A 12801-nucleotide genomic window follows, 5' to 3' on the forward strand; every position below is an offset into this window, starting at 1 on the left:
GTAGTCGAAGACATGAACAGCAGAATGAGAAGGAACAGCTTCATTATTAAAGGACTCGCTGAAGAAGAACACGAAGGTTATGCAGAAACAGAAAAAATAGTTAAGGACTTCTTTAGCGAGCACCTTAAGTTACAGTGTGGTGACATCGAACGTGCACATCGCCTTGGCCGGCCACGTTCTGATCAAGCTCGACCAATTATAGTTAAATTTCTGAACTTTAAATCTAAACTCGAAGCATTTCAAAATGCACATAAACTAATATATCTCACGGAACCAAAGGTTTGGCTAGACGAAGGCTTCTCCCAGAAGGTCCTCCAAGCACGGAAAAAGCTGCGCGACTTCGCGAAGGCCAATGTCAAAGAAAACGAGCGTTATTCTGTAAGATTTGATAAGCTTCACATAAAAAATTTTGTTTACCGGTATGATTCGGCAACAGATAGCGTGAAAAAACTTTTTTCTAGGCACTCGCCCCCCGAGAATTGACAGCCTACCCCAAAGAAAGCCAACCATAATAAAACCAAACCAATCTCCTTGGTCTTGGCAAACTTCCGCAGCATACATAACAAAGTAGACGCACTCAAAGCTATAGCACATACCTGCTCAGCTGATATCATCTTGGGTACGGAAACGTGGCTAACCGAAGACGTTGCATGTCACGACATCGCGCTTCCATCAACGTTCGTTTTATTTAGGAAAGATAGGGCTGATTCTCGACGAGGAGGAGGAGTGCTCATTGCGATTAACAAAGACTTTCATGCATCTCTTACCCCTATCGACTCTCCCTTAGAAATAGTCTGGGTTTCTGCTCAACTTGGTCATAAGTTTTGCATTATTGGCGCCTGTTATAAGCCACCAAGTAGCCAACCTGAATTCATTGATCTGTTAAATGACGCTATCGAGCAGATCCTTGTTAGGCACCCGAATTGCCTCCTATTTTTAGCTGGCGACTTTAATTTTCCCGGGATTAACTGGACGACGCTAACTGTTGGCTCCGATAATAACCGACAGGAGAACATTAACTTTCTTCATTTACTTCAATATCACCTGCTCACCCAAATTGTTCACGAGCCCACTCGCGGTAAACACATCCTGGACCTTATCCTAACAACCCATCCTGAGCTCTCAGACATCCACGTCTTGGAAAGAATAAGTGACCACAAAGTTGTGCACTGTTCTCTTCTACTTCCACGGGCCGAAAAAACAAAAACAAGCAAGCTTATCTACAACTACGCACGTGCGAATATTGAAAAAATGAACCTGTTTCTGGAAACTTTCACAAATTGCTTTCAGGCCAATTTTCATAACCGTACGACTAATGAAAATTGGAGGTTGTTTCGTGACAAACTAAAAGAAATTGAGGATTCCTGCGTGCCAAAACTAATGATAAGTACGCGTACCAACGATCCTTGGTTCACTACAAATGTCAACAGGGCACTAAATAGGCAAAAAAGAGAATTTAGTAAAGCGGTTCGAACAAAGGAAGCTACAGACTGGGAAAAGTATAAAGCATTTCCAAAATAGCTGAACAACTAATTTCTGAAGCCAAAAACAAATATTTTAATTTTACACATCCTAGTTTGATAAAAACCAACCCTAAGAAATTCTGGAACACTGTTAATCCTAAAACCGCTAGTACGGTTCCTGTTATTTTGGACGCCCACGGCAGCACTCTACCTATCGAACAGTGTGCAGAACAATTCAATAGCCACTTCTCACAAGTTTTTACGAACGAATTGCCCATTCACAATCCACTGCTGCTTCCTGAGGCTGATATACAGATTCCATTTTCACCCATTCACATATCTGCGCTTGGCATGGCTCGTGCAATTGAACGCCTACCTCACCACACTAGCCCAGGACCCGATGGTATCAACGCGAAACTCTTAAAAATATACCGGCCAACACACAGCTTTCCTGCTATCTCTCTTTTCCAACAGTCACTCGATACGACATGTGTGCCAGAAGATTGGAGATCCGCTTATGTAATGCCGGTATTTAAATCTGGTGACAGATCCGTTCCTAATAATTACAGGCCAATTTCACTAACATCGATATGTTGCAAGGTACTCGAACACATATTATACACTAACATTATGACTCATATTAACCAGAACAACTTGCTTCATAACAAGCAACATGGCTTCCGCAAACACTTATCGTGTCATACGCAGTCATTTGAGTTAATAACGGACCTTCATCAAGCAATCGACTCTTCCTTCTACATTGACTCCATCTTTATTGATTTCTCTAAAGCCTTTGATTGCGTGCCTCATAACCGCCTGATGATAAAGATACGCAACCTGCAGCTGGACCAACGTACTACGCAGTGGATCAACGCATTTCTAACAAACCGCTTTCAATCAGTTAAGTTAGGGAGCTTCTTATCAAGACGTACAGGTGTTGCTTCAGGAGTACCCCAGGGTTCGGTGCTGGGTCCACTGCTTTTCTTAATATATATTAATGACATCACGTCGAACATAACATCAATACGGCTATTTGCAGACGACTGCGTAATTTACCGAGTAATATCGAGCCCTTGTGACATCATTGCTCTCCAGACTGACCTTGATGAACTAACTCATTGGTGCGCCAGGTGGCAAATGGTTATTAACGCAGACAAAACTAAGCATCTCAAGTTTTCTTCCGCTGCTAACACAAGTCCTAATACCTACACAGTTAATAATACTATCATTGAAACTGCAGCGTCGGTAAAATACCTCGGTGTAAATCTTACCTCTAATTTATCCTGGAGCACTCATATTGAACTGATTACTACCAAAGCCTTAAAAAAACTTGGTCTTCTTAAACACCGACTACACCAAGCCAACCAGGATACAAAACTTCACGCATTCAACATGCTAATCAGGCCTGTGATAGAATACGCGTCAGTGATCTGGAACCCTCATTATACCTATCTTATTAACATGTTGGAATCTATACAAAACAAGGCTGCACGATTCATCCTTTCCCGTTACTCTCGGCATCAAAGTGTAACATCACTGAAAATATCGCTCCATCTCCCGCCTCTGGCCATGCGCAGAAAATTCAGCCGTTTATCCTTTTTCCACACTCTCTACCACAATAACACACCATCTGCAAGTTCACATTTTCTCCCGGCATCACACACATCGGCTCGTGTAGATCATATGAAGAAGACTAAACCCATTTTTGCTCGAAGAGAACGATTCAAATACTCACCTTTGGTCCTGGCTATCGAAGAGTAGAATTCGCTTCCTTCTAACATTGCGGCTATCGTTGAAACATCATTTCAAACAGCTCTCTGGTCATACTTAGAAAATTCCAACGTAAAATGATGTGCGTCTTTGTTTTTTCCTTTCTTTTTTTTTCCGTGCAGGCCGTATCGTTCCGTGAATGTTAGATGCCATGTTTTGCAACTTCTGAAGGTGCAGATTTTTTTTTTCTTTGTGGAATTTGCTACATGTGCAATTTTCCAGATCCTGCTCCTAGCCATTTTTTTCTCTTAATAACTTGTACCTGGCTTCTTAACTTGCTTATTTCTGTCTTCAGCCGTTTATAACCTGTGTTGTATATTTATAAGTTGTATATTGTAGTTGTATAAGTTGTATAGTAGTGTTGTATATTATAAGAATCCCCCCCCCCCCCCCCTATGTAATACCCGCATGTGCCTTTAGGGTATTGAAATAAATAAATAAATAAATAAATAAAATATTTGGCACATACCTAATCCTCAAAACAACTATGCGAAACAATCAATCGCTTTCACTCTTCCAGCTCTGTTCAATAATCTTGCCAACAAATCTGTAGATGTGTCACAGTTGTCCAAAAAAACAATGCGAGATCAGTTCCTGTGAACTATGATGCATTTATTTATCTATTTTCATATATGTTTCTCATTAATGTGAAGTTTTCCTTTGTATTTTGCAAAATGCTTATGTTTCCTTGTGCAATCATTGTCCGTGCATATGTATGAAAGCAGTCGTTTGTATGAAAATTGTCTCAGAACTACTGCTGCTGCTGCTGTGTAAAGGGGCAGCCACCTCGCCAAGCTACTAATCTCAGTAGATTTTGTGGCTACTCCTTCCTTGTGTATTTGTTCAAGGAGAATAAAAACTCAATTCAATTCAATTCAATAACGAATAAAATAAATCCTATTTTTTATTTTAATTACACAGTGAATTCTTCTGTGCTTTCCACGGTTGATGTGTTGAAATACTTAGGCATGCATATATCCGCGAATTTAGGCTGGCCGGACCATGTTACAAAAATATGCCAAACTGCGGAAAAGAAGCTTTGGTTCTTGCGACGGAAATTGCAGTTAGCCTCACAGTCAGTAAAACTAACAGCTTATTTAACGTACGTTCGACCCACGTTAGAATATGCCAGCATTATTTGGGACCCTTATAAGTCAGGGTTAATTGAGAGACTGGAAAGAGTTCAACGTCGAGCAGCAAGGTTTATTCTATCGCGTTATTCTCGCACAGATTCAGTCTCTGAAATGCTCGGTTTGCTGAACTTGCCTACGCTCGTTGAACGCAGGGGCGTAGCTAGGTTAAAGTTCTTTTTTCTTCTCACTAAAAACACATTCAACATCAATAGCAAACAGTATTTGATAGCACGAAAGGTAGAACACTACGGAAAAGCAAATATAATACTTTTCAAATACCGCAGATGCACATTACCGGTTACGCATTTTCCTTCTTCCAAAGAACCATTAAAGAATGGAATGAATTACCAGTGTTAACGCGGAAAGCATCAGTGCGGAAGAATTTGACAAAAACTTAAAGCAACATTGAAAGATGCCTGCACGTATACGTGCTTCTCTTTTGGGGGGGGTGGGGGGGGTGTGGACCTCGTTTACTAACACTGCATTTATAGTCATATTGATCGGAGTATCTGTAGAATATTTCTCTTATGTATCTTCCTTGTTCGCTTACGTTCACCTATTAAAACACTATTCATGTACTGCCTTCATGTACTGTACTAATTGCCGAAATACTGCTATTGACTTGTTTTATGTTTGTGCTATATGTATTATTGTAATACCATGTATTGTACTAATTGTTGAAGTGCTGCTTTGACCCGCCCTGTAACGGTCGACAAGCCAACAGTATGAGAAAGAAAAAAGAAAACGTCCATAACACTGTTCAAGGCCACTTGGGTTTCCATTGCCGGGACTGCGGCTGCGTGCCCCTATTTCAAGATACGGAAGTTTTAGCGAGACTCAGCTCACAGCTCACCCGGGAAATAATGGAAGCTGATTTCATCAGAAAACTTGGTAGTGTGTGCATTAGTGCCCCCTCTATCGCGCTGACCCCTAGTGAAGTCACGTATCTCAACAGATAGAAATCAGAATGTTCGTTTTTTTCAAGTGATCATGTTCTTAGCATAGTGACTTGCTGTTAGAACACCCCTTCTGACTGCCTTTCATTGTCTGCGCATGCCCCCTCTTGTATATATACACACGATGTGGCAACGCATTAAAATATTGTTGGAAGTCAGCGCTGTGTATGCCGTCTCTCGCAGTCCTTGTCCTTCGCGCTGTACGTCATGCTTTATCTAAGGTGGAGCTTAGGCAGGAGGGTCAACGGGAAGGGGTAGGTCAAGTTGTACAACACCGGCTGAACAGTCAATCAGAGCAGAATGGACGGTCAAAAAGTCGAGTCCGAGGACCACATCATGAGGGCAACGTTGTGTCACACTAAACAAATCGGACATGTGGTGGCCGGCCACACTAACATGTGCAGTACACATTCCAAGCACAGCCGCAGTTCCACCGTCGACGACGTGGAGCAGCCGAGTCGGAGCAGGAGTGAGTACTTTCTTCGAGCGCGTTCGAAGCTCCGCACTCAAGATCAAAATTTGAGCTCCAGTGTCGATGGGTGCTGTAACGGGCAAACAATCCACGTCCACGTCCACAAGGTTCCGATCAGTAGGCAGGGTCAGCAGAGGAATTTCAGGCTGGGGTGCTAGACCAGCGTCACATCCAGGAGCTGGCTTAGTTAGTTTCCCTTCGGAGAACAGCGACGGTAAGCTGGGGACGGGAATCGACGCAGGTGGGCCGAACGGGAGCCGCGACTGTGTGGTGATGACGAGCGGCTAGTCGCAGTGGCTCGAGCCTGAGTGGCTCAGGTGTGTCTTTAACCGCGGTGGAGAGTGCAGGTAGGTGAGGATTCACTGGGGAGCGACGGTAGGCGGGAGAGCTTGGTCAAGAGTGGGCTGGCCAGGAACATCGGCAGTTGTGAGAGATGTGGCCCACATGTCAACAATAAAAGCAGATGGGTCTATCATCATGTGCGCGCCGTTCGGCCGGGTTGAGATAGTTCGGATATGGGCCATATTGGCTCCGGTGAGCAGGGGCAGCAGGTGAAGCGAAGTCAGCATGGCTGCCGGAGCAGATGGACGGAAGACCCACATTGGCAAGTTCTTGGCGAATGACCGACTGAATGAGAGACAGGAACGGCCGCGAATCTTTAAACCACTTCGTCAGTGGCGCGGCAGGAGACGCTGCTTCGATTTCTCGCCGGACGATACGTACGACGTTCTCGGAGGAGGTGGGCTCACGCGGTAGACAACTGTCTTTATCAGTTGCCTTTATTTCCATAAACATAAAATTTATGGGGAATTTAAGGAAAAAGTTACTCGGGGAAACTTGAAGGGCCTTAAACTCGGTCTGAGGGCGGCAGCAGCAGCAGGCACACAGGCACTGATTCAGGACCGACAAAAACAATACACAAGCAAAAATATGACAACTTGGCTTAGACATTATGCCAGCAAACAGAAATGCAATGTAAAAAAACCATCACAAACTAGTACAAAAAGCAACGCAATCCGCAGTGTACACTAGAGTAACAAAATCAGTGATAGAACAATTAACCAAGTAAACATTGTAAGGAAAGAATAATACATGATTCAGCCGTTGACAAAGGCTAATATCAAACGGAGATGTGCAACGACAGTCTACCTCAGGAACAGTCACAAACAACAAATTAAGTCGTGTTAAAAAATCACTGAAATACTCATACAGACGTGATATAGGACCAGAAGTGACATCTATGTTACTACGTTTAGGCGTGTTTAACAGGCGTGGTAAGTGTTGGTGTAACATTTGAAGAGCATACTTAGTGTGAGGATGCGGCACATACCAATGCTCAGGTGACCGTGTGCTGTATTCTGTTGTTTCTAATTGATTGCGCTAACGACGTGATGTATGACTGGCTTTGTTTTACTTCTTTACGATAGGCTAGCAACAGCCTGAACTATAACAGAGAATGCAATGTGAGTAATTTCAACTGTTTGAATAGAGGTGCAGTGTGAGCGTCTACTGAAGCATTACAGATGCTACGTATTGCCTTCTTTCGAAGAAAGAATGACCGGTTTATGTTTGTAGCAGACGTCGTGCTCCACACGAGACAGCCGTAGTGTACGCGACTCAGGAAGAGAGCGTTGTACAAACTAAGTTTGATTATGTGGCAGTGGTCTTAAACTGAAGAGCACCCAAGCGACTTGCGCAAGTTTTCCTCCAAGGAAGTCGATGTGATCAGTCCATAACATAGGGCTGTCAAAAAACACACCTAGCGTCTTCGCTGACCGAACGAGCTCAATTCTTGAAGAACCTATTATAATGTCGGTTTCTAAGTGCACTGCTTTATTTTTTGGTTGAAATAAAATAGCTTTTGTTTCGTCAGTGTTAATTTTAAGCCATTATCCTGTGACCATTTCTGTATTTTTGCAAGAACAGTGTTTCCGGTTGAAACCAGGCTTACAATGAGGTTCGATGAAAAAAAGGACCGAAGTTTCATCTGCATAGATTGTGTATTTAGGTTCACTATCGACGAGAACAAGGTCATTTATGTATATATTGAAAAGAAGGGGGCCAAATATGCTCCCTTGGGGAACACCAACTGTTACTTGCTTGGATTGGGAGCAATGCCATTAACTTCAACGAGTTGATTCCGCTCATTTAAAAAGATTTAACTATATCCAAAGAAATACCACGAATACCGTAGTACTGTAGTTTCTTCAACAAAAGTTCGCGGTTAATAGAGTCAAACGCCTGACTGAAGTCGATAAGAACCCCGAGCATGAGCAACTTGTTTCAAAATTTCGCAATAGTAGTTCCTGTTGTGCTTGTAACGCGAGCTGGCCTGACCGTCCCTTTTGGAAAGCATATTGACAGTCAGTGAACAGGTTATGTTTTTCAAGGAAATCTGAAATACGTCGAAATATTATTTTTTCAAGTCCCTTTGAAAATACTGGAAGTATAGAAATGGGTCTGTTTATTGCCTTTTTTGAACAATGCAAGTACTTTAGCTGTCTACATTTTGGCAGCAAATACCCCAGATGTCAGGCAGAGGTTGTAAATGTATTCTAAAACAGGCGATGTAATATCTAAGACTTGCTTTACAGGTGTAATCTGTATGCCCGCACGTCGATGAAGCTGCGGTACTGGGTAGACGCGTAAACTGTTGCACTATGCGGCGGCTCTTCGTGTCTTCAAAGCAGCGACACTCGTTAATGATCTCATTGACCGTTGTTATGTTCTGGCAAACAAGCGCGTTAAACGCGTCATCCGCAAAGCCTTGTAAAACGTGGCCGACCTTGTCTGCCTCTGCCATATTGTTATCCACCTTGCGGCAAAGAGCGAGGACGTCCTGGATGCACGCCACGTAGGATTCAGCGTGGACGTCTGTGCACGGGTCCCAAGATCCTTCTTAGCAGCACGCTGGCGGCCGACGAGCTTGCCGAACAAATCTCTAAGCTTCTGCTTGCGCTGGTCCCAACTTGTAATCTCTTCTTCGTGTGTCTCGAACCAAACCCGTGCTGTTTTACCCGTTTTATCCGAACCAAACCCGTGGTTTAGGTAGAATATTATATAAGCCAGCATAAGCGTGTTATCCCACCTGTTGTGTTCGCTGACTCGTTCGTAATTTTGCAACCACTCATCAACGTCAACGTCGTCAATCCCGGAAAACATGCCAGGGTCGCGAGGCTGGGGCAGGATGACCGTCGTTGGGGTCGACGGGGCCGTTGTTGAGGACTCACCTTCGGATGACGTGGCGGCCAGCTTACGACCGCTGTGGAGCTTCGTCTTGCACAAGTGATTACCCCGCACCTACACCAATGATGTTACGGGAATGAAGAAGCGTACGGCTATTCGCAAATGGCTTTTAATGGCGGAGCCAACAAACGTAGACCAGCGAGAAAACCTTAATCTCTCCTTCGTCGTCTTCAAGGCCACCATTAACGTCCTCTTCTTCACACGCTACAGATTTTGACAATATTGACAATATTCTCGTAAACTTCAAGACGATATTATCAACGTTTTGTTATGGTGTAACAAGTGGTCTATGAAGCTTAACTTAAGCAAATGTAAATGCATGCGCGTATCACAGCGTACCAATACTACTCATCTGCATACATATTTCATCAATAATAACCCTCTCTTAGTTGTCTCAACGTACAAATACCTTGGACTAAGCATCAGCAGCAACCTTTCCTGGCACATTCATGTCAACATTATGTGTAGCAATGCCAATCGCATGTTGGGCTGTTTGCGCCGAAACTTCTCTTCTGCACCATCGTCACTGAGACTAACTCTCTACAAAACATTAGTTGGCCCCAAACGAGAATACTCATGCGCCATTTGGGACCAGGTTAACATTACACTCATAAACAGCGTAGAAACCATTCATAATCGTGCAGCGCGTTTCATCTTATCAAACTACTCCCGATATGCAAGCGTTACCTCAAAGAAAACAACACCAAACTTGCCAGAACTTTCTTTCCAGCGTAGATGCTTCCGCCTTCAGCTCTTCCATAAAATCTACCACCAGAACCCTTTCTCGAAACAGCACCTAATCACCCAACCGCCATACATATCATCTCGCTCTGACCATAGTTTCAAAATTCGTGTGCCGTCTTCACGTACTAAACTTTGTAGCAATGCATTCATCCCTAGCACAAGCAAAGATTGGAACCACCTTCCCGTAACCGGTGCAGCCATCCTGGATACCGACACCTTCAAAATCAGCATTCATGAAACCATGGTAGAGTGTATAAGCGTGACGGAACAAGGACGTAGAAAGAAACAGATACACAGACACAGCGCATTCATGAAACGTCACGTTGAATATGTCTTTGTATCTCGCACAATTTTTTTTTGCTATGTTCACCCACTCCTTTCTGTAATGCTTTCGGGAATTCAAAGTATACTAAATAAATAAATAAATGAGTTAATTAAAAAATAAATATAGCGCTCGGTTGGCCAGCTAGCTGCGAATCAAGCTAAAGGATGCACAACGTCTTTCATACCGCGGAAGCTTAGCGAAGAGCATTCTCTTTGTTCTGTGTTCTATTCTATGTTTACCAGAATCAAATGTCTTCTTGAAGATGCCTAAGGTATATAAATGCTTTTCTATATTAGACAGCAGTTTTCCTTAATATAAGGTAACGTCATTCCACTTAATTTGGCTTTCTGGAACCCGTACTGATGTCCTAATAGCGAAGTGCACGTATTGAGATAATTTTCAAATCTTGAATGGATCACCTTCTCTGCAATTTTTGAAAAGCACGATCGTATAGATAAAGAACTGTAATTATTGAAATCCTGATCTGAGCCTCCTGTTTGCAATTCGGTCATTCTAAGCAATTTACATGTCAGGAAATATTCCAAAAGATAGAATAGAATGAGTTATGTCGCATAACACTTGACATATTAAATCAGAAACTGCTTTGATTGGCAATACCTTAATAGCATCAAAACCGGCTGAACAGTTTTTCTTTAGATTTCAGACGTTGAGGTGCGGTAATTTATTCATTTCTCAAGACAGGTACACCGATGTACATGATGTGGAAAGGGAAGCAGGAGAAGGTTGAGACGCAGTTCAGACGCGGCTAGACAAGTGCGCGAATAGAGACTAAAATCAGGCTGGCCTGAGTCTCTTGAAAGTAGTGTAGTGTATTTATTAGGTTATACCTGTATACCCTGTCAGCTAAGCACGTTATCGCTGGCTCTGAAATATACACTGTCAACACCTATATAAACTTTGGTGTGAAGTTCTGTAATAAGGTCCGTTGAACCTCTCATATTTCCAGTATTAGAATCAACACCAATTGTGCCTTATACCATATATGCCACAGTCTACGTATCGTTGCCTCATTACTAAAATGGCTAAAACTTATCAACCCAGAATGGAGTACACATACGTAGTTCCGTACCTACGCCAATCTGAACATTTCAACAGCCCTGGAATCTATAGATTTGGACAGCAATGATTCACTCTGACTACACTTACCACACTAGTATCACTAAAGTTAAGTCAGAAAGTAAACACTGTGATCCTCGAAAAGTGCCGAAAGAACCACAGCATTACACTTTTTTATAAGTTTTGTAACTCACCGCTTCATGAGATTGACATCATCTATGCGCATCGCACTGTATCCCGTTATATATTTACCCGAACTCTATTTTATTCCTTCTTTGTTCACTGGAATCGTCTTGCTTCACAATTTATTTATTTATTACAAATGCTTTCAGAGCCCGAGGGCATTACAGAAAGGAGTGGGTAATACATATACAAGTGTGAAATAATACAATTTATGAAAATACAAGTTAACGAAATAAGTAATCTTCAATGGCACTTCTGAACTTAGCCGTGCGCCACTCCAGTCCTGCATCAAGGCATCCATCGAAAACGTTAGCCAATACCTACCTCACGTTTATCACCCCAGAAGGAGCATTTGACGAATGAACATGTTAGCAAAGCGCTGATTAGATGTGAAAACAGTATTTTCCCATTACCTTGTGGGTGCGTGTACCCGGTCAGCGGGTTTGGTTTTCAGTTCGTGCCCTTTTCTCTTCAGTTTCACTGATGGTAACCACAAGGATAACATCTGAATAAAATCTAATTTCTTTTCGCCGATTAAGTTCCTTAACGTAGCGGTTAGGAAGGTTACAATTTTCAAAACAGCGCAGCGTTCAGCTACTTGGTCATCTTTAAAAACGACCAATAATAAGCATGTGCGCGCAATGGTGACCACGATGAAGAAGATGGACACAACAGAGAGCTCGGTTGCGTTCGTTTTGTTATTTGTGGTGTCCATTACACGCAGCACATGTTTATTACAATTTTAATTTCAGCGTTAATTTGGCGCTATAAGCTGGAGGCTCCTGTGTGACGTCGCTCTTGGCTATGTCTAATTTAGCGCTGGAGCTTTTCGTAGTAGCGCAGATATCTCGGAATCAAACATCTTGGAACTAGCAAAATCGAGGCGGTATGGAGGCCGTGATTAGCCAAACACTCGAGTGTGCTGTCCGACAAGCACAAAGAGCACGAGCATGAACGTCGCTCACCACGGGTAGCGACGATGGCGAACGGGAGAATTCCGCGATCCCCAACAGCGAGGCCCCCGACGTCAAGGGTGCCGCTCTGCCGCCACGAGGAACTCGCACGCGAAGCGATCGCCGGCCGAGTCGCGGCCCGAGTCACCCGCTGTGTGGCGAGCGGTACTTTCCGCCTCAGGGCAGTTGGGAACAGGCAGACGAGCGCAGGCGTCAAATAGAAGCGGAGGCCGAGAGAAGCGCTGCCGTGGCGAGCGCCATCTCGCGCTGCTCGCAGGAAAGACGCTTCAAGACGCGCATCTGCTTCTCGAGCAGCATTCGGGAGCGTCGCGGGGCACGACGATGCCGAAGCAGGGGGGATACTGGCGCTCGCAGTGTAAAAATAGCAGGGGGAAGGGCGCGAACTAAAAACAAACACACGTAAAAAAAAAAATGCCTAAGACCCATAGCAATCGAGCGACGCGCCGCAGTCCCGGTGT

The 12801-nt window shown here is 43.6% G+C and overlaps 1 protein-coding gene across 2 annotated transcripts in view; it reads right to left on the reverse strand.

Annotated features, from left to right (window-relative positions):
• LOC126535593 (sarcospan-like) overlaps positions 1 to 12492 on the reverse strand; it is a 343164-nt gene extending 330672 nt beyond the window's left edge. For both annotated transcript variants that reach the window (XR_011895599.1, XM_050182413.2), the window contains exon 1: positions 12335 to 12492. The gene's annotated coding sequence lies outside the window, so the exon portion shown is untranslated. The remainder of the gene's footprint in view (positions 1 to 12334) is intronic.
• Positions 12493 to 12801: the final 309 nt, after the last annotated feature.

This window comes from Dermacentor andersoni, chromosome 7 (genome assembly GCF_023375885.2).
Source record: "Dermacentor andersoni chromosome 7, qqDerAnde1_hic_scaffold, whole genome shotgun sequence".
NCBI lineage: Eukaryota > Metazoa > Arthropoda > Arachnida > Ixodida > Ixodidae > Dermacentor > Dermacentor andersoni.